This window comes from Gasterosteus aculeatus, chromosome 4, assembly GCF_964276395.1.
Source record: "Gasterosteus aculeatus chromosome 4, fGasAcu3.hap1.1, whole genome shotgun sequence".
Classification (NCBI taxonomy): Eukaryota; Metazoa; Chordata; class Actinopteri; order Perciformes; family Gasterosteidae; genus Gasterosteus; species Gasterosteus aculeatus.
Genome location: NC_135691.1, coordinates 8,575,492 through 8,597,299, shown reverse-complemented (window position 1 = coordinate 8,597,299; position 21,808 = coordinate 8,575,492). Strand labels below are relative to the sequence as shown.

Here is a 21,808-nt window from a genome sequence, read left to right as displayed (position 1 = left end):
GACGCCGGAGGGAGAAAGAACATGTTTCACATGTTTGGTGCCAAGCTTGAGAAAAGGAATGTCCCCCTCCATGTACACAGTGGATCTCTGTCCACTATTACTGAGTGATTAAAGTGTAACAGTTGTGAAAGGGAGGACAGATAAATCGGTTCGGTTGGTCTTCATTGCGTGTGTTGGTTCACTCAAATCTTTCTCTTCATTAACCGTTTGAATGCATTCAAACCGGATTCCATACGAATGTTTCTTATACGGAGACTTTTCATTTAGCAAAATCGTGTACGTGTGCATGTGTGGTGTTGGCGTGAGAGAGCAGCACACTCATGTCAACATTTACCCGTGCTGATGGGCCACGTCTAAGAGAGAGAGAAAATACACACACATGCAGAGACGGCACTTTTTGTTGTGGGCACATTTGTCGAGGGAGCTCACGCGCCTCTCGCTGTGGGATAGGAAGCAGACGCACTTGCATTGAGTTGTGGCTGCGGAGCTCAGCGCAGTGAAAGTACACTTGTCTGCAAAAAGTTCAACGCTGAGAGGATTATGTCATGCAAAAGCTTTTTGTTGTGTTTTTGTGTGAGTGCAGGTGTCTCGATGAGTTCCTCATCAAACAGCAATAACGCAGGAGGGGGATAATGCGGGTGTCTACGTGCAGAGGGGCTGGTGTGATGCGTACGTGGTTAAAAGTTGTCTTACCGGGAGATTCAGATGCACACTCTGCTTTTCTGTGACGTATCACCTGGTGTTGAATGTCAAAACATCCAACGGTGTGTGAGTGTGTGTGTGTGTGTGTGTGGGGGGGGGGGGGGGGTACACACATGTTTTGCTTTCACAAAGATATCAATGCCGTTCTAGAAGAAAATTTAGAATAAGCATGCTCTTCAGGTGGGCATGGTCAACAAATTGTTTATTTGCTTTGGTGTGTTGTTGTAGCCTTTGGAATCGAAGCGTGAGCCTCAACGTAAAGTGAATATCGTAAATCCAAACCTCCTGGTAACAACCTGAAAAACAACCAATTTTTCAACAAAGTGCAAAAGTATTTGATGTAACCGATAACAAGGAGGAAAAAACGTACTGCACAGTCCAGGGTGTGTATTTTCACGATATCTTTGAATTGCAGGTCGAATGTGGATCGGTCACAGTAAACGGTGATGGAGACAAAGCGTTCAGCAGATGGCCGTCTGACGAAATTGCTCTCGAGGGACGACGTTTAGGCTCAGCAGATCCGTGGCAGTCGGGGCGTGCGGCCCGATGAGTGTCTCTACGTTACCCAGCAATAAGGCAGAGCTGTCGGTACACAGATCCCACAGCTGAACAGAAAGTACTGAGCAGCCACCACTAAACCCATGAAAGGCCTTGCCAGTCAGCCAAAACAGCAGCCTTTGTTCCCTGCATCCCTAATCTTCTACAAACCGCTAGGATGAAGCGCATTGTGCTTGCCACCCTTATGGTGACACTGCAGATTAGCGACGTACAGGGAAATGAGCCGCGGGATGAAATGTTGTGAAATCAACCAGTCTTCATTTACAAAGCCAACTGACAAACTCCATTTAGGCAGCAAAGTCCATGGGTTTCTTTGGTAAATACCCATGTGGTGTTTCTGTTCTGCTGCTTTTTGTTCTGCACACATCTTGCGGGCCGGCAAAAGCAGTTCAATAATGTAAAAGCAGTGGCTCTGAACGGTGGCCACATTGTGGTGGTCTTAGATCACCTTGAGGCTCATCATGGAAGGTCTGCACCTCTGTTTCACTCACAGAAAACATGTTGCCCGCACATTCCTCATCAACCTTTCTGAGGTTGCTTTCAAAGTGAAAGCACTCATTCTCAGAACAAGGTGTCCTTGGTCGTTCTTACAAAAGGAACCGTCTGAAAACCACCCACACACACACACACATATGTCAGTCTTCACGCACTCACAGACATAACTGAGGATATGTTTTTGTGAATCTGTTGACATTGACGGGACTGAAAGGATTTTCAGTTTGGAAAAAGGCAATGTGAAATGAATACATTCCTTATTAGCTTAAATTAGATGGCAGTAGCATTCTCCATGAATGTATCACCCACAGATTGCAGACCGCCTTGAAAACATGCCAAGTAATGGGAGAAGGCATTCCTAAGAGCACATACTACCCAACCTGTGTGTGTGCCGTCAGCTGTGTGTACTTTGCACTTGTTTGGTTTGCCATGTTGTGTTTGAGTACAGTCTCAAGGTTGCTAATGTTTTTTCTTTCACTCTGGGGCTGCAGAGTTGCCAACTTGACCTTAACGACCCAGGCCCTGATGGAAAGTAAGGACGCTGTGCTAATTGCACCATAATCACGAGCTGAAGAGCAATGGGGGAATCATCCACTGTGAGCTGCCAGTCAAAGCAATACGGCAACCCAAAAGAACAGATACACACGTGGCTTTCCTCTGTATAAATTGCCACTTTTATATGGGAACTTTAATGCCAATGAGGTTGTAGAAATGAGGTTCAAAATATCCATTGCATCCTTTGTTAAGGGCTCACATCTAGCACCTTTCTGCCTTACTGCCTCTCTTATTTCAATGTATTCGATTTAATGCAGCGAAGCCAGGGCTGTTGATTACAGAGAAGAAAAAAAAGGATGCAGGATTTCTGTCACTGTCCCTTTATTTAACAAACAAGTGGAATTCCACATTTTAATAATACTGATGCAATCTTTCAGAGAGGAATCAGCCCTCACCCTCTAACCCCTCCCGATTTTATTAAAAGTAGTTCCGCTGAGAAGTGAGAATGAGGTAGAGAGAGCAGACAGACTTCAGTAAAAAGGCCTCAGCTTATAACTGACACGCACATACACACACACACACACACACACACACACACACACACACACACAATCACTGGTGAATCATCCCAGTTTTCTCCAGAGCACAGATTCATATCTACCCAAACAGTGGTGGCACGCAAGCAGCAGCTGTCTGGGCGGTTTGCCAGTCCGCTAAGGGGAGACAGTGTGACACAGGCGAGTTCATGCTGATTTCCCTTTCAGCAGGTTTAACGGGTACGAGCAAAAAGAATAGTGCACGTGATTTGTGAGAAAACGCAAACATTAAGAAGTCGTCGCGTAATATATCATGGCACGCAGGCAGGAGTTGTAATCCCGTGCAGCTGGGGCATGTACTGCAGCACGGAAAAAGTGTGTTGCAGTGGTCTGTTATAAAATTGATTATTTTATTGCATATCTAGTAAAGTATAATTACATTTAGAATAAACCACTGACTTTCTGCAGGTAAAACAATTGTTGCTAACAACCAATGTATGTGCTGCTGAAATACCAATAATAATTGATTGTCAGCAGCACATGAAAGAAACAAACAAAGATCCTGCATGTGAGATGAACAGAACTTTGAGGACAAAACAGGTTTTGCAGGATAAGATGTTACAGTGTAATAAGGCAACTGATGCTATCATTTAACACACATAATGCATGTGCGCTCATAACTGCCCGTTCTGAGAGGAATGCATTTATTGCATTTAGAATTGCTTGTTCTATGTGTCACATTCATGAGCTCAGGCATGTTGGTGGTGTCTGACAGATACACCCTCTGGGCACGCCACAGGATGCATCTCAAATCTCTGCCTCTAGGGGGCTCACTGGTACAGGATTCCTCAACTCTGAAGGTAAGTGAGGATCCATCCAAGTGGCTGTAATGATGACACGTATAACGTAATCATCTTGCATTGGGATGAAAGCAAAAGCAAAGAGTTGGATCTCTACTGAGGTTGTGAAAGTTCAAGCTCCTGCTGGTTTTCCCATTCATACAAATGCCACGGCAGGGCGTTGGATGAATGATCTTGCAAGACTGAAGGGATAGAAAAACTTTCCAATTATTGTGCTGGTACACAGCACACAAAGGCCTCTAGAACTAGAGGGCTCACTACTACTATGTGCACTTCCTGTGCCTTTGTGGTGGTGTTGCATCAGGGGTTTAGAGGCTTGCATGGGAGGTTTAGATCCTATTACCTGCCTGTATAATCTTTTTACAAAGTATATTGGAGCAGAATACATCTGGTCCATTTACTCACAACATGTGCCTGCATGAATAAACGACAGATTCCTTTGGGACCAACCAAAAAAATTGTGGGCAACAGCAGAAAACTAGTCATAAATGTCCTGGATACGAATGTGTGGAACCAATGAATACGAAGCAAAGTGTTGCTGGCAAACCATGCAGTTTTCCTATATGTGTAAAGTCTGGAAGGACACTGTAGGCTTTTTTTAATGCCATAAATGTGGTGTTAGGGAGCGGTGACATGCATGTAATCTGCCAAAATACTGGACATGCTGTATTTTCTCTGACAGTCCTTTCAGGGTCTAGCTAACCATTAAACATGCGTTGACCACCGTCTGCAGGAAGGCAGCATGGAGTTCAAGGGTAATAAAGACGACAGAGAGAGGTACAGGATGCCGAGAAAATGGGATTGTATAGAGGATGTGGCTTCTTAAACTGATCAACAACGTTACATCTCATGTAGCAACTTGGCCGAAGTCATCACAACAACGTACCCCCATCTGCCAGGAGCTCTTTAACTCGCACACAAACAAACTCTGCCTTGTGGTGGTTTTACAGCTGGCATAAAAAGCTGCTTTTTTGTTACGGTAATCTCGCCCAATCTCTTTTTTTTGTGGGCCTTGAGCGTTCCCACAGGAGACTCCTCTCCTTGGCAGAGGAAAGGCCCCTGCTATGAGTTTGACTGTGCCAAACTGCTTAAAGGAAAATATTTTAGTTTATGCTGAGTATGAGGGTAAACCTTTTTACCTGAAATAAGCGGTAAATTAGAACTGCATAACCCCATGGATTCTCTTTCATTTCAGTTTAATTGTCTGCTTGGGAAGTCATGTGACATACAACACATTGTCATCACACACACACACTTCCAGTTACTGTAAGCTCGGGAAATTGTGGGAAATGCTTGGCTTGTTTGGATTGATGGACCACTGAGCTGTTTACAAAGATGTTGTCAATGTTCATGTGCAGGATATTCATTTTGTATTTCACTTATGGTTTGTTCACCATTATAAGATGGAAAACGTTAGCCCCACGATCCATTTCAAAAGGTCATCGAAGTGGCTGAAGGTTGCTTCAGTGTTTTCTTTCAATGTCGTCATTCAGCTGAAAAGGAGAAACTCGCTGGACCTTCTCACAGATTTTGTTTTTTTTCACCGATATTTTCATCACAGGAAGCAGAGCCGCCCAAAGGTTGGGCCTTGGTCCCTGGTCGTTTGGCCGCTCTTCTTGGTTGCTGTCACAGATAGAGGAAGTTTGTGGTTGTGGTGTCTCAGGGTTGTACATCGCAGGGGGCGTGATGGGAAAATGTAGAGATGTCGCCTGACTGTCACAGGTTCCACTTCTGCATAATGCTGGGGTATAAAAGCAGGAGGAGTTATTCTGGTACTCACAGCAGGCCTGCGCTGCAACGGAACAACAGGTTGAGTGTGTGTATCATTGTGTATCATTGAGCGGTGTTGCTTTCAAGACAATCGCTTACTGTTACAATTTGGTACTTTTTAACAAATCTCGAAGGAGTTATTTGACTTCCTGTATTACCGCTTTGACATTCATAAACAGGCTGTTGGAAAAGAATGTGAGGACATTTACAATAACACCTGCTGTTAAAAGTACATGGAAAAAACATGACCTTTTCTCACATGTTTTTTGTTTTTACAGGTGATTTTTAATTAATGAAGTTTTGGTATTGGGAATTGAAAGTGAAATGTTCAGGCATATGGTTTCGTCCCGTTTGTCCTCCGGGCAGAAGGAAGAATAAGATATGTAAGAATAAGTTACGTGATACGTGAATCATTCATTTGTGTGTATATGTTTTGCATGGTTGTGTAAGTGTGTTGTTTCTGTACCTTTTTTTAAGTAGAATATATTTGTATAAGTAAATATATAACGTTGATTTTGCTGCCTGAATAGCATCACAATTCTTTCACAGCAATGCGTGTCACTTTCAAACATGTGGCCATTGACCACTTGACCAAAGACATTAACCCAAAACAAACTTCACACCTCAAAAATGGCCTCCTGAGTATAAAATCTGTCTCATCTACTATCGCCTCACAGAATTGAGTCCCCAAGGGCCCAATTTAGGAAACCTTACTTTCTAAAGTATAACTTTGTTTAACCTCCTCCTGTGCCCCATGAACAACCCCTGGGAAAGTGTAAAGGGGCATAATTTGTCAGGAACTGAAGCTGTTGGCAACCAATAAAAAAAAACACCCTTCATATCCTGTATAACACTACTATTAAACAGCAAAGACCCAATATGAAAAGGCTTGATTATTATAGAAAGGATTATGAGCCTCGGGGTAGCCCTTTCTTTCAACATCTTTTTGGCTCACAACTTGCACAAATTTTAATGAAATAAAGTTCATGAATACATATTACCATGCAAAAAGACATTCATTTATTTCTACAATCCAAAGCATGCATATTATACAAACCGCTTGCTGGACTCTTTTGTATCAGTGCGCTGGGGTTTCAATCTTTGCACCTTAATGGATGTGATATTGCTTATGCAATAGATTTTCTTGGACTGTCAGTCACACAACAATTTTAATATATGACAGTTGATAATGCTTGTGATGAGGAGTAGCCTAAACCTTCTGGATACCGACTTCCTTCATTTCCAAGTGCATGAGCTATTGACATGCTATGGACATTATATTAGCATGACATGATATATCATATAATCTAAAATGTATGGACACATAATTTGGTGCCTGGTGAATACCACCAACAACTTGTATTCATCCAAAAACCTTGAAAAGAAGGCAAGATACGTTATTATTGATTACATTTTGGCTCTTGACTGTAAACATGAATATCCTTCTGTGGCCAATGCATCGCGTTCTGGATCTAGTGTAATCATTTGTGGTTGACAGTGTCGAGCATATTTGTCTGCCACACTATGTGTTGACTTTAGTGTGCACACACCCAAACTGTGATTGGGATCTGCAACTCCAAAACACGCACTTCACGCACACCCAAACAAGCCTGTTGTCCTCACCTGCAGCTGCACTGGTCTTGACTGGCCGGAACCGCCCTGGCTGCGGCTGTGTTGGCGCTCTCCAGGGAGACCCTATTAATCGCTCATTTGTTTTTTCACCTGTCTGGAGACATTATATAACCTCAGCAAACTGGTAGCAAGTTCACAACATCTCATCTTAAGGAGGCAACATTAGTCCCCAATCAACCTGCTGTTAGTGAGACAGGCATACCAGAGATATTTGTGGTTCATTTGTGACTGTGTAATTATGTATTGAAGTGCTAGCATTACAACGTCATGAAACCAGATGAGTGTGTTGTTCTAGAGTAGAAGTATTCACGTCTTTGTGTGCTTTGATCATCGGATTCACACTGAGATTTATTCCACACAATGTCAACAGTAAATGAGAACACCGCGTTTAAACTGCACTTGCTTCAAATCTCCCTGGCAAAACACTGAAAGTGTTGTGTGAATAACACCGCACACCTTAGAAGGTTAATCCGACAGTCCATTGGATTAATGAGTACACGAGGTCACGGAGTGCAGGGGAAGGAGGCAGGTGTACAGTAGGAACCGCTTCTGCTGTGCGTTGGACTCATTATTGGTTTCATGAGCTGCCAGGCTCTGATCTTTGTGCTCCAGTCGGCCCACGGTGAGAAGGGAAAGGGAATCTTTGTCAAACATGTAGTTAACTGTGTTTAATGGTAAATATCTGTAATACATCGTGTCTGCCTTTGGAATGGACTAACAAGTGAATCTGAACTACTCGCTAGAAAACTATTTATTTAGTCAAAAACAAGTTTAAGTTGAAACAATAAGACTCACCACAGGAATTCATTCTGCAACTGGAATGGCAGCACACGGTTGTGCAACATAGTCCTACTATGAAATGTGTCGCAAAACATTTGCCAAATTTTATATGGTCTCACAAGGGAAAAATAGGCCCATTAGTTCGGAGGGAAACATGGGACTCACAGAGTAGTGATACCAAGAACTTTAAGGTAATGTATTTCTTTTAATTCAACTCATTTATTTACTGTATTTCCACTATTATAAATCACTATTGTATGCAGCAAACGGTTGCATTCCAACCACAGTGATCACTTAGGCAATATTTCAGGGTTTTTTTTCTATTTGTGAAATGTCCTGTCCTTACACCCAGTGGAAGGTTATACCAATGACTTTGGACAAGCACTTGACTGTATGCACATGAAAAACACACATAACAAAACGCCTCAGTGCTTCTCATCTGGAAAAAAGACTCATAAATAACGTTGCTAATACATTCTGCAGCCATTAGCCAGTCAGATGGTTTACCCAAACGATAGGACGTTTGATCATTTACAGACGCTGCAGCGTGAGGCCGCGATTGTTTTCACCTTGTGGGACTGTGTGTGTGTGTGTGTGTGTGTGTCATCACGTCAAATTATGACCTTTGAGATACGCAGCAGGAACGGAATACATTTTGAGTACTTTGCAAGGTGTTTTTATGTCTGTCCGTCTGACAGACTTCGTCAACGTGACAGCGTCACAACTGTGCATGAAGCAATCCCGGTGCAATTAACGTTCCAGGTGTGGTGTTGAGTTAAAAGTTTTAAAGTGTGGTCCGATTAAGGATTGGGAAATGGGCCATTGTTGTCCCACTTGCGCCTCTGGCCTTACTTGGCGTTACGGCTGGATTGCCTCCATTGCAAAAGTAGAATTTGTTCATTTCTTCGTGGGAATGTGTTACTTTACGTTACTGATTCTGCGTAAGCAAGACCCACAAACGCTTTCAAAACACCCCACCACTCAGACTCCCCTCCTCCTTCCCCATCTGCTTTGAAATACATCCCCAATTACCCTCTCTCCTTCCACTTCTGTCCCCTTCATCTAAGCACTTGTTTTGCAAATGTCCCTCCTCGGGGGGCAATGGTAGGAGGCTGTGAGTTTAACCAGTCATAAAGCATTGTGAATGGATGAGCAGCTTGTACTACACACATACAGAGTTGTTAGCTGTCTGGATCCTGGGCCTTAATCCGCTCCCTGGTAGGAGTTAATAAGGCTTTAGATGCTGGAGACTGTCTATTTAGGCAGAGCTTGAAATGTCCTGGCAGGGTCGGGGTAGCATTCAGGAATGTCCTTGTGCTGTCAAACACATGCGAGCACACAGATACAGAACAGTAGCCTGCACTGAAAGGTGAAAGGCCTTTGGAAATGACTTACATAGCAGAATGACTTATACTTCATGCCTCGTTATCCCTCTCTACACTCGCAGCAAATCGACCGTAAAGACTTTAAGATTTCATTAAACAGAAGGATAAGTAGGCTGCTTACAAAGATAGCAGCTCGGTGGTGGAAAAGGTTCATCTCATCCACCTCTTTCATTTCATTTTGCCTCTTGGTCACGTCCTGCGTCCTCACTTTTAAAGTATGTCACAGCCCCAAACCACTTCCCTCCTGAGTGAGCACCTCGCAGAGTGGTGACAGAACGTGGATGCCGGTTTCTACGCCTGCCAACTCCTGGCAGGTGTCCCGCTATCAGCCACCCTTCAGGACAGGAAGTCATCTCTGCCAAAAGGCTCGGGCAATGCAGTTGAAATAACTCCTTCCTGTGTCATTGCAAACCCCCAACAAAAGCATGTTGCACACACAGCCACATAAACTCATCCATGCACTTGACAGCATGGTGCTACTAATCGTTTTAGCAGGAATATTGCAAACACACTGAAATAATTAAATGCTGGTGCAAACATTTTCTTTTCATTACATTCACAAAAATACATAATTGCTTTTGTTTTGTGAAGGTTGAACTTATTTTAATTACCTTCTCTTTTCAATTATTTTGTTTTTCACCAGATAATATATTAATCCTCAGCTCTGTGTTGTTGGTGATGGATGAATGAATAAAATGTCCTTGTAATTATAATAATATATTTTGCACTGTTACTGTGATTGTGACCATCGCACATCTCAGTGGGTGTACAGTGGCTGGCAGACGCTGAAATGCTATCAATAATTTAGCCTGTTCCAGGAAGTGAGAGGGCAGGGCTCACTTATTGTTTCCTGTTAAAAAGAACATTTGTTTCTTCTCTGCAAATCTCAGTGACACAATAGTATTACTGTCAAACAAACCTAGTTGTTTCTTGTGATGGCCAAAAAGTTTATTATAACTTGAAAATAAAGATCAATTTCCTTGAAATGTGTTGTTGTTTCTTGCCATGCACCCTTGTTGCTGTATGAGACATTCATATCTTAAAATTAGCATGTAGTAGATGAACTCTGACTCTGATCATTACACATGTCACACCGCACACCTTAAACTGTCCCTCAGTAAATCAAAACCGCCGGCTCAATCTGTCAGTGAGTGTACGACGCTGAACACTTGAATATCAAAGCAGTCGTTGGTGCTTTGTGGGAAACTGGATCAATGCACTGCATTTCACATTTTACAACATTAGCACCTCACATGTGACAACGTGGTATAAATTGGATGATATCAAAGTGTAAATAGCAAATGTAATCTCATCTCCTCAACTTAATAATGGTTCAGAGCAGGTACGTTTTAGTTAAATCTTTATGGTAATCAACATGAGCTCGGGCGGATTTATCATTAACCGGCAATAACAGCAATTTACTGTTAAACACCCATGAATAAATTGACTGAATGAATGAAAAAGTGGACTTTAAAAATTATGCACAGTGTTTTAGAATTAAAGACTACCATTGCAAAACTACTTCATTTACTAGTGTAGTTTATTTATTTTGGATTATTGTAGGAAAACCTTTTGTTTATTTGGGCTCTAAATTTACCAAATATAACCACTAGCTTCAAACAACGTCTAAAGAAAGGCATGGAAAAGCCCATTGACAAGCCTATGGTTGGATGTAAGTAACCGGTTAGCTATTGCTCTGATCACACCAGAGATGGTTGCCACGGGAAACAGAGCTCTCCCGCCTGGTACAGCGCCAATATCAGCTCTCTTTTTGGTTGATTCATCTCTCATTAGATCCGGGATAGCCGCTCCCCCAAAAATGGCGACGGCCCACTCCTCAAATAACAGGCGTAACAGGCGCCGCACCTCTACACGCCATACTTCCAAAGAAGAACAAGCAATGACGCAGACACGTCAGGTGAGTGCAAGCAATAGCTGTTGCAGCACTGGCACAGTCACGTTAATTCTCCAAGAACAAGTCAGGCCTTAAAAGGAAATGTTCTCACTCTGTGTGTGTGTGTGTGTGTGTGGGTGTATCCGACTCGACCCCAGGTAAAGGTTCTGGATGGTTGCCAAATATCTCTCTGTTCCCGTGCAGTGACTGTGTCAGGCAACGTTCGTGTGGGGGAATACACACACAAACAATACAAAGCACGAGGACAAATGCACAGTACCCACATCCAACAACCTGGATACAGTACAGGAAGTGCAGGTAGTTTGGAACCAAATAATTCCCACAACCACTTTATATACAGCGTTAGTAGTGGGTAACAACACTCTTAGGCGTTGCATATTTATGACCTTAGGATCTGGCCAAACTAAGAGAATATATCATCATAAAAGGGGCTTTAAATGGACTTTTCTTCTAATTGCTAACACTTTTGGGATGAGGTCTAATGTAACACGTGCCAAGAGACTCCAATGCTGCAGCCCACTATTGCCTAACTGAATTAACTTTTAGTTAAACAAGACTACTGAGGCCTGCATAATTCAAGGCTTCCCTCTCTTATCAACCACACCATGTGTCTTACGGTGTGTATGTTTTTGTGCGTGTGCTTACTTGGGCTGTCATCTTGACGCGACAAGGCTCAATCTTTGTCGCATTGAATACGTTGGATAAGTTGCATATTCAACACTTTTGATGGCAGAAAGTTTCTGTGGAATAACCGGCATTTCTGCAGATCTGGATATTCATTTCAAACTATCCTATCCTACGAAGCTGGCATTGCAGAGCTTGCTATTTAACTGGCTGAATAAACATTATCGCTGGCATTCCTCCCATTGAACATACCAGTGCAGCGCCTCTTCAAGACGGGCCTGTTTGCAGGGTCTGTTTTGCTTAGCCTGCGGTGTTGCTACTGGCAGCTTTCTTGAGGAATGGTTCACACAAACAGCTTCGCTCTCAACACTTTGGCTCCTTTGGGACCTGAGCAATTACTCCTGCTATGACACGGCCGAGTCCCCTCAGCAATGCTAAAGTACTGCCGCCATTTGGGTGCAAAAAGCTCACACGAACATCCATCAGCAGCGAGCTGCACCCAGCATGATGTCTCATAGTGTTAACGGTTGATACTGCAGCGAGCGACGGAGAGCAAGCTCCACCCAGCTATACAAATAACGCGTGCAGACCCAGATGTATGCGCGCACAGACATACATGCACACGTGGACGTCCTTCCGTTTGAATCAGAAAAACGCGATGCAAATGCAGCTTAGAAGCACTGGTAGTTATGTGACACTTGGCTTGACTCTGGGGCTTTTGTGCGTTCCAAAGACATTCTGTTTCTTTTTGCTTCCCTCTGTGTGTGAAGTGGCTGCGTGGGTGTTTTTTCGCAGCCCTCCCGCTGGTTCGCTGCCAGTGACCGTACTTTGAACCAGCAGCAGCTGGGGCGAGAGTACAGCCAAAGATAGAAGGCTAGCTGGAGCAGAGAAGGACAGACCAGCCCTCCTCTCCCTCCCTCTCTCTCTCTCTCTCTCTCTCTCTCTCTCTTCCGCTCTCTCTGTTTGCTTCTGTCTGGTACACCCCTCATCCCTCACCCCTCCTTCCTCTCCTCCTCTTCCCACGTCACTGACTTTGCCTACTGAAGGAAATAAGCCCAAAGACAGCTTTTGGAGAAGCTGTTATATTTCCACAGAGATTTTTCTTTCGGCCGACAGGGTGGCCTCTCTAAATAATGTTGGAAATATGTGGATATTCTCCGGGCCACCTCTTTTTCTTTGCTGTACCTCCTTTATTTGTCCTTTTTTTTGTTTCTCAAATGTTTCATGTAACTCTTGCACTGTTGTTTTTTGTCATAAGGAGAAAACTTCTACCGAAAGGATAAAAATAAAACTCAAACTAGTTGCCCACAATAGCAATTAGACGGTTTCAGTTCGGTTTCAGGTGTTACATCATCTCACCTGTTTTTGTTTTGTAAAATGTGCAGTTGTTGTTGTTTTTCTCCCAACGGAGTCTCGTTCTAAAATTAGCTTTTGCCTCTAGCCCAAATGAAATGGTCACTAATGCACAACAGATTTTGCTCACTTTTTGTGCTTTAAAGATTCCACGGGGCAGAGGTGCAGCTATAAGGCCGAGAGCTGCATTGGCCGTTTTGTTTAAGCAAAATTAAAACACACATTCTTTACAAATGATGGTTAATCTGAGATGTGCTTTCTGTTGAACTAATTATTGTCAGGCAATGCTGAAAGAACAGAGGTCCTGTCTCAACGGATCCAAGCGATAAAGGATGGAAGCGGTGAATTGCTTTGATATTCAGGTTTTTTTTGCATTGTTGTCTTTTATCTGTATCTGTGATAAGGTTCACTTTTAGTGGGAGCTTGCAAATAGTTAATTATTGTCTTGAGAGTTCTTTAAATCAACAATTAGACCATTGCTTGAACATATATTTGAATGCTTTTTCATAGAAAAAACAGATTTTCGAGGACAAAAACAGATTTTTCTATTAAGGATTTTAGAGCTATGGGCGACACCGCAATGGTCATTAATTTTCCATGTTCAGAATCACTCATAATACAGGTCACAAAGTGACACTGCGTAAGGTTTCAGATATCTATTTAGTCCGTCGCACATGGTTGACTGGCAGTAAGTCCAGGAAACCCCTTTAGTGCATTTAGTGCAGCATGAAACCAAATTTTACAGCTAAATCAAAGCAAAGAGGAAGAGGAAGTAAGGCTTGCATACATAATATCATTATCTACTTGATCAGCTCATTAACTGCACAAAAATGTATTGATTTTGAGTGAACTCTGGCTCATGTGTGAATAAAATAAAACACAGATGCATAACCTAAACACAGAGTCGGTGAGAGGTCAAATGACTCAAACCACAGTCTTCTAACACGAGTTCATTTCAGCCCTCCTCGTTCTGTTTTTGCTCTCTGCGCTGAAGAGATGTATTACTTTGTAACTTTCCTTGAGCAGAAAAATACATGTAGGTGTTGCTTTCAGGGAGCGGGTGTGTCCCATCATGGGTGCCCACTTCCTCTGAAATGAGGGAGTCGCCCCCGAGGAAAGGATATGAGTTAATGTGTGTGTTCGTGATCTGAAACGTCCCCACCTGAGCTGGAAAAAGAACACAGCGCTATTTATGTATCGAAGCTGCCATTCATGACCTTCATAAACGGCCCAGCTCTGGTTTTGGCTGCTGGCAACCATCTGTAGAAGGCCACGTCCTCTGGCAGGTTGTCATGTCTAGCAGGAACTGTGGAACCCTGGACTGGCTTCCCAGAGAGGGACGCACAAATCCACTCGTGTCTTTAATTAATCCTCTTTCAGACACCTGCATTTACAGGGTGTCAGCTATATGACCCACATATACCTGACACCTCTTAGACACCCTGGCAGCTACAGCGGGCGACTTCAATCCAAGATGTGGACCTGGTGTAACTTCCACATCTTAGTAGTAGTAAATCCTGGTGCTCACGGATCAGACCCCTTTAGGCTGACTCTCCATTTGTCCAACTAGAACAGCACAATCCTGCTCCGCTTGAGCCTTTTTCTTTTTCCATATTAAAATGACACAAATATGGAGGCCTGCCTTCTGTTATGATGATGGAAATTATCCCTAAAATAGAAGCACGTGAATCTGAGAACTGGCTGACTCAGATAGTGGGAAAAAGTTGAGGTTAGGTTTGAGGCCATATTGTAGATGTAGGTCGTCACTGGAAAGAAATAGAAGAGTTATCGGTCCCCCATCCCCATTTGTACACTAATAACGGGTTCCTCTTTCTAAAGGACTATAAACATGAACTGGTCGGTAGATAATAATCTAATGAGAAATAGAAAAGAGTGCTTACAAGGCTTTGGCCAACCTTATATAAAGTATGTTTCAGTATCCAATGAAAGTTTAACTTGAATGTATTTTGGCAAAAAGTGCCGTGCGTGACAAATTTAAAAAGTAAACAAACTTGCACAGAACACTGTTTTGATAAGAATCCAAAGTCATACAGACAAACTCCTCTTAAGGAGCAGAGCAGTGAGTTTATGAACATCGCCTCAGCGCGTTCAGGCTGGTTAACTTTCCTTGAACTTTAGCATCGACATTGACTTTAAAATTGGTCTTTTCTGTCTCAAGGGGTGGAGCAGAAGTAGATGAATGAAACGTTTGTACCACCAACTCCGCATCAAGAGCTTCATTGAGAACCAGCGGTGTTTATGTTAACACCAAATATAGCAGCACAACTCGACGTAATTTACCCATTTTAGAACCTGATGAGTGAGCTTATGTGACGGCAGTCTGGTACGACATCTTTAGCCAATCGTTTTCCTTTCTTACCATACCCAATATGGCCAATGGGTGAAAGAGGGGAAGGGCTGTAGAGTGACGACAGCACTGTACTACTGTGTACTTTTTCAGCAGTTTTCACCCACACACTAAATGGTTAAAGGAAGGACTCTATTGTCTTAGTAACAGTAACACTGTATTTCAGGTCTGTTGATTGCGGTTATCTGGAAGTCACATCGTGGTCCCGAAGTGCCGTTTCACTCCACTTCCGCTTTTCACGGCATTGTTTATAATCACCATAGAAACCTCTTGAAATCATTACCAAGAACTACAAAGGCAATTTAAATACCAAATGAGGCAATAATGTGCGAAATATCCAACTTTTCAACTTTCTGTCCACACAGAAAGTGAAAGTGCTTAGTGGTTTGTGTCTGTAAGAAACCAGAGTCGGTCTCCAATTCACGTTTTACAGACCAGACAGACCCCCTGCTTTAGGCGTTACGAGTGGGGGGGGCTGAGGGGGGTTTGAGGTGGAAAGGCTGTCTGGGTCTGGCTGTCTTCCTGAAGGTGACGCATACCATGGGCCGGAGGGGTGGTTGGGGGGCGGGGGGGGTTGTCGTCGGTTTTCCCCCTTTTTATCTTACTGGTACCTTTGTCCTGTCAGTCTCCCACCATTTAATCATTAGCCTTTCTGTTCCTACCCCCCCCCCCCCCCCCCCCCCCCCCCCCCCCCCCCGCACACACGCACACCCTCCTTCCCTCCAACCCTCTGCTTTCGCTCATAGATGGAAGCCTGTCCTTAAAAGGCCTGGTGAGGGGTCTGGTTTCAACGGGTCCTGCTGTTGACATTGACCGCTGCCCCCCCGCCCCCCCGCCTCTCCCAGAGAACTGGGTGGAAGGTGTTTCCCAACACTCCTGCTGACAGAAGCAGACAGAGAAGAAGGTAAACAGGAAGCTGATAAAAGAAAACGTCTGAGCTCCCGGGCTTGACGTCATCGTCATCCACTCTCCGTCCCTTTTTCTGCAGCTGAAGGGTTTGGAGATGTTTGGTCTGTTAAAACCGTCTGCAGGAAGGAGGAAGCCTGTTAAACTGAACGTTGTCTCGCTCAGTAGAATGGGCTTGTGATTTTCAACACAGAAGGATTTTTTCCCAACGCTTTTCTCACAGTTTTTTAGAGGTTCACATCAACCCTCATACAATCAGCATACTGTGTTCATACATGACGTGGCAGGCAAGGCAATGCAGAATGCTCAGTTAACAAAATGCTGCTGATAATCCATTTGGATTGTTTGTAGTGTAAATGTCTAAAATATCTCACAATTTTGCAGCGGTTTCAGTTTTCCATTCGGAATATGCATCCATTTGTGTGTGTTTCCATTTGTTCATTTTATTAGTTGTTAAAGGGGAAAACCAGCCTCAAATTCTTCCAGAATATTAACTCTAAGATTTGAAGGTACATGTGTGTAGGAGTGTGTCCATTCATTGTTGTCTCCGCTATATTTACTCTCATTTACCTTGTTTGTGAAGTCCTCATAGAGCCATAGCATTGAAGATAAAAGCAATACTAAAAATACAAAATGCTTTATCGTGACACTATTTATGAACCCTTGCTTTTTGTGAGTGGTTTCATATTCTAAAGGAGCAGTTTTTTTCTCTACACTGCATACAATATAGTCTTCATGATGGCCCAATGTAGACCTCAAAGTTGGCCGCTCTGGTCGTGGCCATCTTGGCAGTGATGTTGACTTCAGTTGACCACTTCAGATCACATCGTCGACGATGGGTCTGATGTGATCTGAAGAAGTCATTATAGAATAAGAAGTGTGCTTTTAATAGGAAGGGCCCCAAATTGTAAAGGTTGGAAACATCAGAGAGAAAATGACACCAGCTAATAACTTTTTCTCTGGTACAACAAGGCTTCTTTTTCTTGACTTCTAATAGTCAAACAAGACACACATGCATACAATGTAATGAACATAACCAGACATACCGGTATCTAAGTGTAGAAGAACCCCAGGGAAATCCCTGATTCTCCTTAATTATCTTCCATCTGTTCCCTCAAGGTAGCATGGTGTGTTTAGAAAAGGATGAAAGGAGATTCTAATCTATTGTAATAAACAGTAAATCCATAGAGAATTTGACCTTCTCGCATGGCGGGAAATGACAGTAACACCTCAGACAGCTGAGGAAGGTAACTTCAGTTTAATGCATCCTCCAGTGGGATGCCTCAGAGAGGAGTGGGATATTGAAGAGCCCACTTAAAATGCAACAGGACAAGTGGGGGGGGGGGTTAAAATGAAATAAGTGTAAGACTGAGAGTCCTGAGATCGTAGCCCCACGATGCCAAACAGATATGATAAGAAGATGCTGTGGAGGCATTTCACGCTAACAGAGAGAGTTTCTTGGCGTTTTGTGTGTCTCCATTTTTTTCTCAGAAACAATAGCGTCTTATTGCATCCGCAATGTGACCTCACGCCACCCTGGACAAACACAGTTGCCATGGAGCAACGTGTTGCTGCTGTTGTTGTTGGTGTTGGTAACCAGGCATAAGAGGAGAGTGCAGCCCGGGCCGGTGAGTCATAAAAAGAGTGACTGTTCATCCCTGCCTACATACCTTTAATAGACAGTAGAAGTGATGCAATTATGGTGTTCGCGTCACAGTTTCTACCATGTAACTATAGTGAGGAGCTGTAATTCCTCTCGCGGTTGTACGGAAATTCTTTGACTGTCGGCTTAATAACAATATTGCAATAAGTAATTAATTATCTCTTCTAGATCAACTAAGTTGCATCTAACTTACAACTGACTAAATTACTGACAGGAACAGGTGCATATTAACCAGATGGCACTGGCACCCCACTACAGGTATGGGCAGCAACCGGCACTGAGAATACTTAAAACAAAACGATACGTGACCAGGAAACAGGCTGTTAAACACATGGGGCAGCCTGTCAACGCTGTGTTACTACTGCTGCACCTCTGCATCCGCAAGCATTCAACACCTGCTGCTCTGCTCTGCTACGATGTGTTGTAGTTGTGGAGTCTGCTCGTTCTCCATGGGGTTTAAGTTAATTGGCGACTCTTATGTTGCCCGTAGGTGTCTCGACGTGAGAGTTAATGGTTGCCGGCCCAGCGACCCCGTCTCTCGCCCGATGGCCAGCTGGGGTTGAGTCCAGTCCCCCGGCCAACCCGGGAATGGTGGATTCTTGTCACACACCACATAACATTGAATTACGTGTGTGAATATTTAGAAGAAAGACAGAGAACATTTTCTGTTGGCGTTAAGAATAGCGGCATCTCTGCTTGTGTGGTTGTCTTTACATAATTACCCATCCATTCCCCTGAAACTAAAGGGACAGAAACTGCCGCCTCCTTCGTGAACACTGTACTTTTCTCTAAGCCGGCCACAGTAATCCTGTTGTGTGTTTAGCGCTAGACATTACCCGCGTGTGTTTGCATTCCCATCTGTTTGCACTCAGACACGCTACACACAGGCAAAGACCTGCTCAAGGCCATGCACTTTGACAAGTGTGTCTGTTGCATGACTAATGGCAGTCACACACGCTCATCGTAGTCTAGCAGGTGTATTTTGTTTGGTGGCGAGAGAGCCCTCCTCCAAAAGGTGATGTACTGTAAAGCGTTAAAAAGGCTTACACGACTTGAGAAAACTCATCCTTATCATACGGACGGACCGCATGCAGCTAAAACGATAAAAGGAGAGATATCCCCCTAATTCATCCAGATACCATCTTAATATCGGCTGAGATATTTGACGATACAGTACCAATAGTTAAGGTGGTGACAGCAACCCTGTTAACACACAATCAGCTGCGTCAAACTGGTCTGTAAGGAAGTATAAGTGAAAATCCCTCATGAATAAGATTACAGTAAATAATCGATTGCTGATAAACCCACTTTTTGTATAGATGTTAGTAGAGCGGGAAAAGGTGGGGGAGCTTTGGGTGGCGGTTTGTAAATTCAACTATCATTGCCAGCACCGGCTGTGGCTTTGCTGTCTTGGAGCCAGTCTGCCATTGTATGTGTGTGTGTGTGTGTGTGTGTGTGTGTGGGTGGGTGTGGTCAAACAAATACACCCCAATGTTTGCCTTCTTAGGTGGGTTGTTTTCTCCTCGTGTTTGTCTACAAACGTCTGTCTCTGTGTGTCCCCGTATGAGCTTTGAAAACAAATACATACACACAGCATTTTTGACACATGACACATCTTTTCCTAAACTGAGAAATGAGCTCATCGCTCTTCCTGTTTGGTATCAGGCAGCCATGCTCCTATCTATACAGCAGATTTCCCAGGAGAGCACTTGGAGAGGATCTGTGGTTTACTCCACTCCTGATTCTGTCTGCACTTACAGGGGCTGAAGGCAAATAAAGCCTCTGTTGTGGATGAAACTCACCCACTGAAAAGCTAAATTCTCCTGGGATGAAAACATGCATCACCGTTCCTCTCCTTCATGCACACCTAGTTTCAATGTGGCACAACCAAACGGGGGGTGGGCTATTTAAAGACTAATTACTCTCACAGGCGTGACTCCTTATTTCCTTCCATCCCTCTCATCTCCGTATCGCCGAGTGTGTTGGTGTGTCTCGGCTTGTTTTTCTTTCTCCATGGTAACCGCGGTAGAGGGAAACCAGTAATCAACGCAGAAAATCTGACGAAGAAATTCCTCCGCTGCCTCTGGACGGCAAACCAGCAGCGTCCCATAATAGAAGCTTTGAGCCCCGTGGTCTGAAGCGCAAAGTGGAAGTGTTGAGCTCTTGTGTTTAATAATGACATGATTTTCCCAGGCCTTGAACGCAGAGGGGGTTGGGATAAAGAGAGAGGGAAGTGGGTCACACCCTGGTCAGCTGTGGAAATCCCACTCAGCACAGATGTGTGTCACCAGGAGTCCTGGCACGGCTTCTTTCAGTAGAAAAGCTGGACAAAGGTGAGACACACTCAGTGCCTGGTGGCCATTGTCCAAAGTGTGTCGGTAAGGCCGCCGCTGGAGAGTAATTCTGCTTAAGCTCATTGAAACTAGCAGGTGGATTATCTCGATTAACGCAATGAACCCAAAATAAATAAACCTGTGTGTTGTGCAATTAGTTATGCAAATGCAATGGAGTTATTTCATCTGCTTTAGTAAGACGAGGCTGATGCGTGCAGCTGTCTATATAGCCAACGAAGCCTCGAAGCAGTCAGAGAGGGCAATTTCCCTCTGTGTGCCACAGCAGGGGATCTACAAAGCTGCGTCGTGCATGGGAAAAAGAGATGTAACCGTACACAGTGAATAAATGTGGCCTTCGTGGAATATCTGGAGCAACCGTAAAACCCCCAAATTACACTTTACTGGCAACGTGGCTTCTCATGATGGATAGGTGAACTGAAATGAAACAAAAACAGGCAAAGGGGGGCTTTTTTTTCTTTATTAATACTTATCCTATTTGTGCAAATAAAAAAAATGTTTAGTAATTGATGCTTCACTCTGGGCTAAGATTTAAGATATGTGATTTTGACAAATGGCCTGATCATGCAGCGTTGCATCACCGCGGTGTACTTCGTAAAAAGGATAAAAGACGGGCAGGTTATTAAACATGACTTGATGATCAATTTACTGCACAGGCACATGATTTGGGGGTTTTAAAGGCCTTCAATTTTAAACTATTAACCCATCTCTCTGGTTGTGGGCCACCAACATGCAAAGCACAAGTTAGTTTAGAGTATTTTCTAAATGACATATTATTGCATTCCTCAAAAGAACATTTTTTACCGCTAGATCAACACAACAAACCCCTGGTGGAAGCGTTGGGCGCTCCCCTCCGCAGAGAATTATGAGACTTCGCCCAGTGCCAGGCCACCAGATGTTATGAATAGACATCTGTCGACTCAGCTCTTTACTGCGGGGAACGGCGGCACATTATATGTTGTTTTCAGAAGACTTGTTACAAAAATAACACGCTGTCCCGCTGCTGCTTACGTATGAAATGATCAGCAGAGCCGGTGAGACAAGGTGTCTTCTGTCTTTCTATATTCTGTAGGTAGGATTTAGGGTCAGGCTTAGGAGTGATACATTCTCCCCATTGCCGAAACCCCTTAAAGGGAAGAGAAGACCTGCACATTTTCATTTTTAGGGGGGTTTTAGTTTGCAACCCTGCCGTAATGAATACTTTAAGCTAAAGTTCTATCCGGGGCCACCTAAAAGAATCCAGCTGTTTTGGTCCAGAAATGTGTCCATTAAATAGGTAGAATTCCATTTCTGAGATGTCGAAATATGTACTGAGATGTTTTTCTTTTTGTATCATACCTTTATTTTTACGCTAAAGAAAAGAGAACGTTTTGTGATGCCTTAGCAACAGAATCTCCATGTTTATCCAGAATTAT

At 43.6% G+C, this 21,808-nt stretch overlaps 1 long non-coding RNA gene across 2 annotated transcripts; it reads right to left on the bottom strand.

The window, feature by feature from the left end:
• Window positions 1-2,619: 2,619 nt before the first annotated feature.
• Window positions 2,620-12,292, bottom strand: LOC120818514 (uncharacterized). Of its 2 annotated transcripts, none has more exons than XR_005712171.2 (3): window positions 12,005-12,292; window positions 7,040-7,142; window positions 2,620-5,387 (listed from the first exon to the last, which is right to left on the bottom strand). It is a non-coding gene; the product is annotated as an uncharacterized LOC120818514 (long non-coding RNA). The 2 variants fall into 2 exon arrangements; XR_005712170.2 differs by lacking the exon at window positions 12,005-12,292 and adding an exon at window positions 7,505-7,689 and having other exon boundaries at window positions 4,834-5,387.
• Window positions 12,293-21,808: the final 9,516 nt, after the last annotated feature.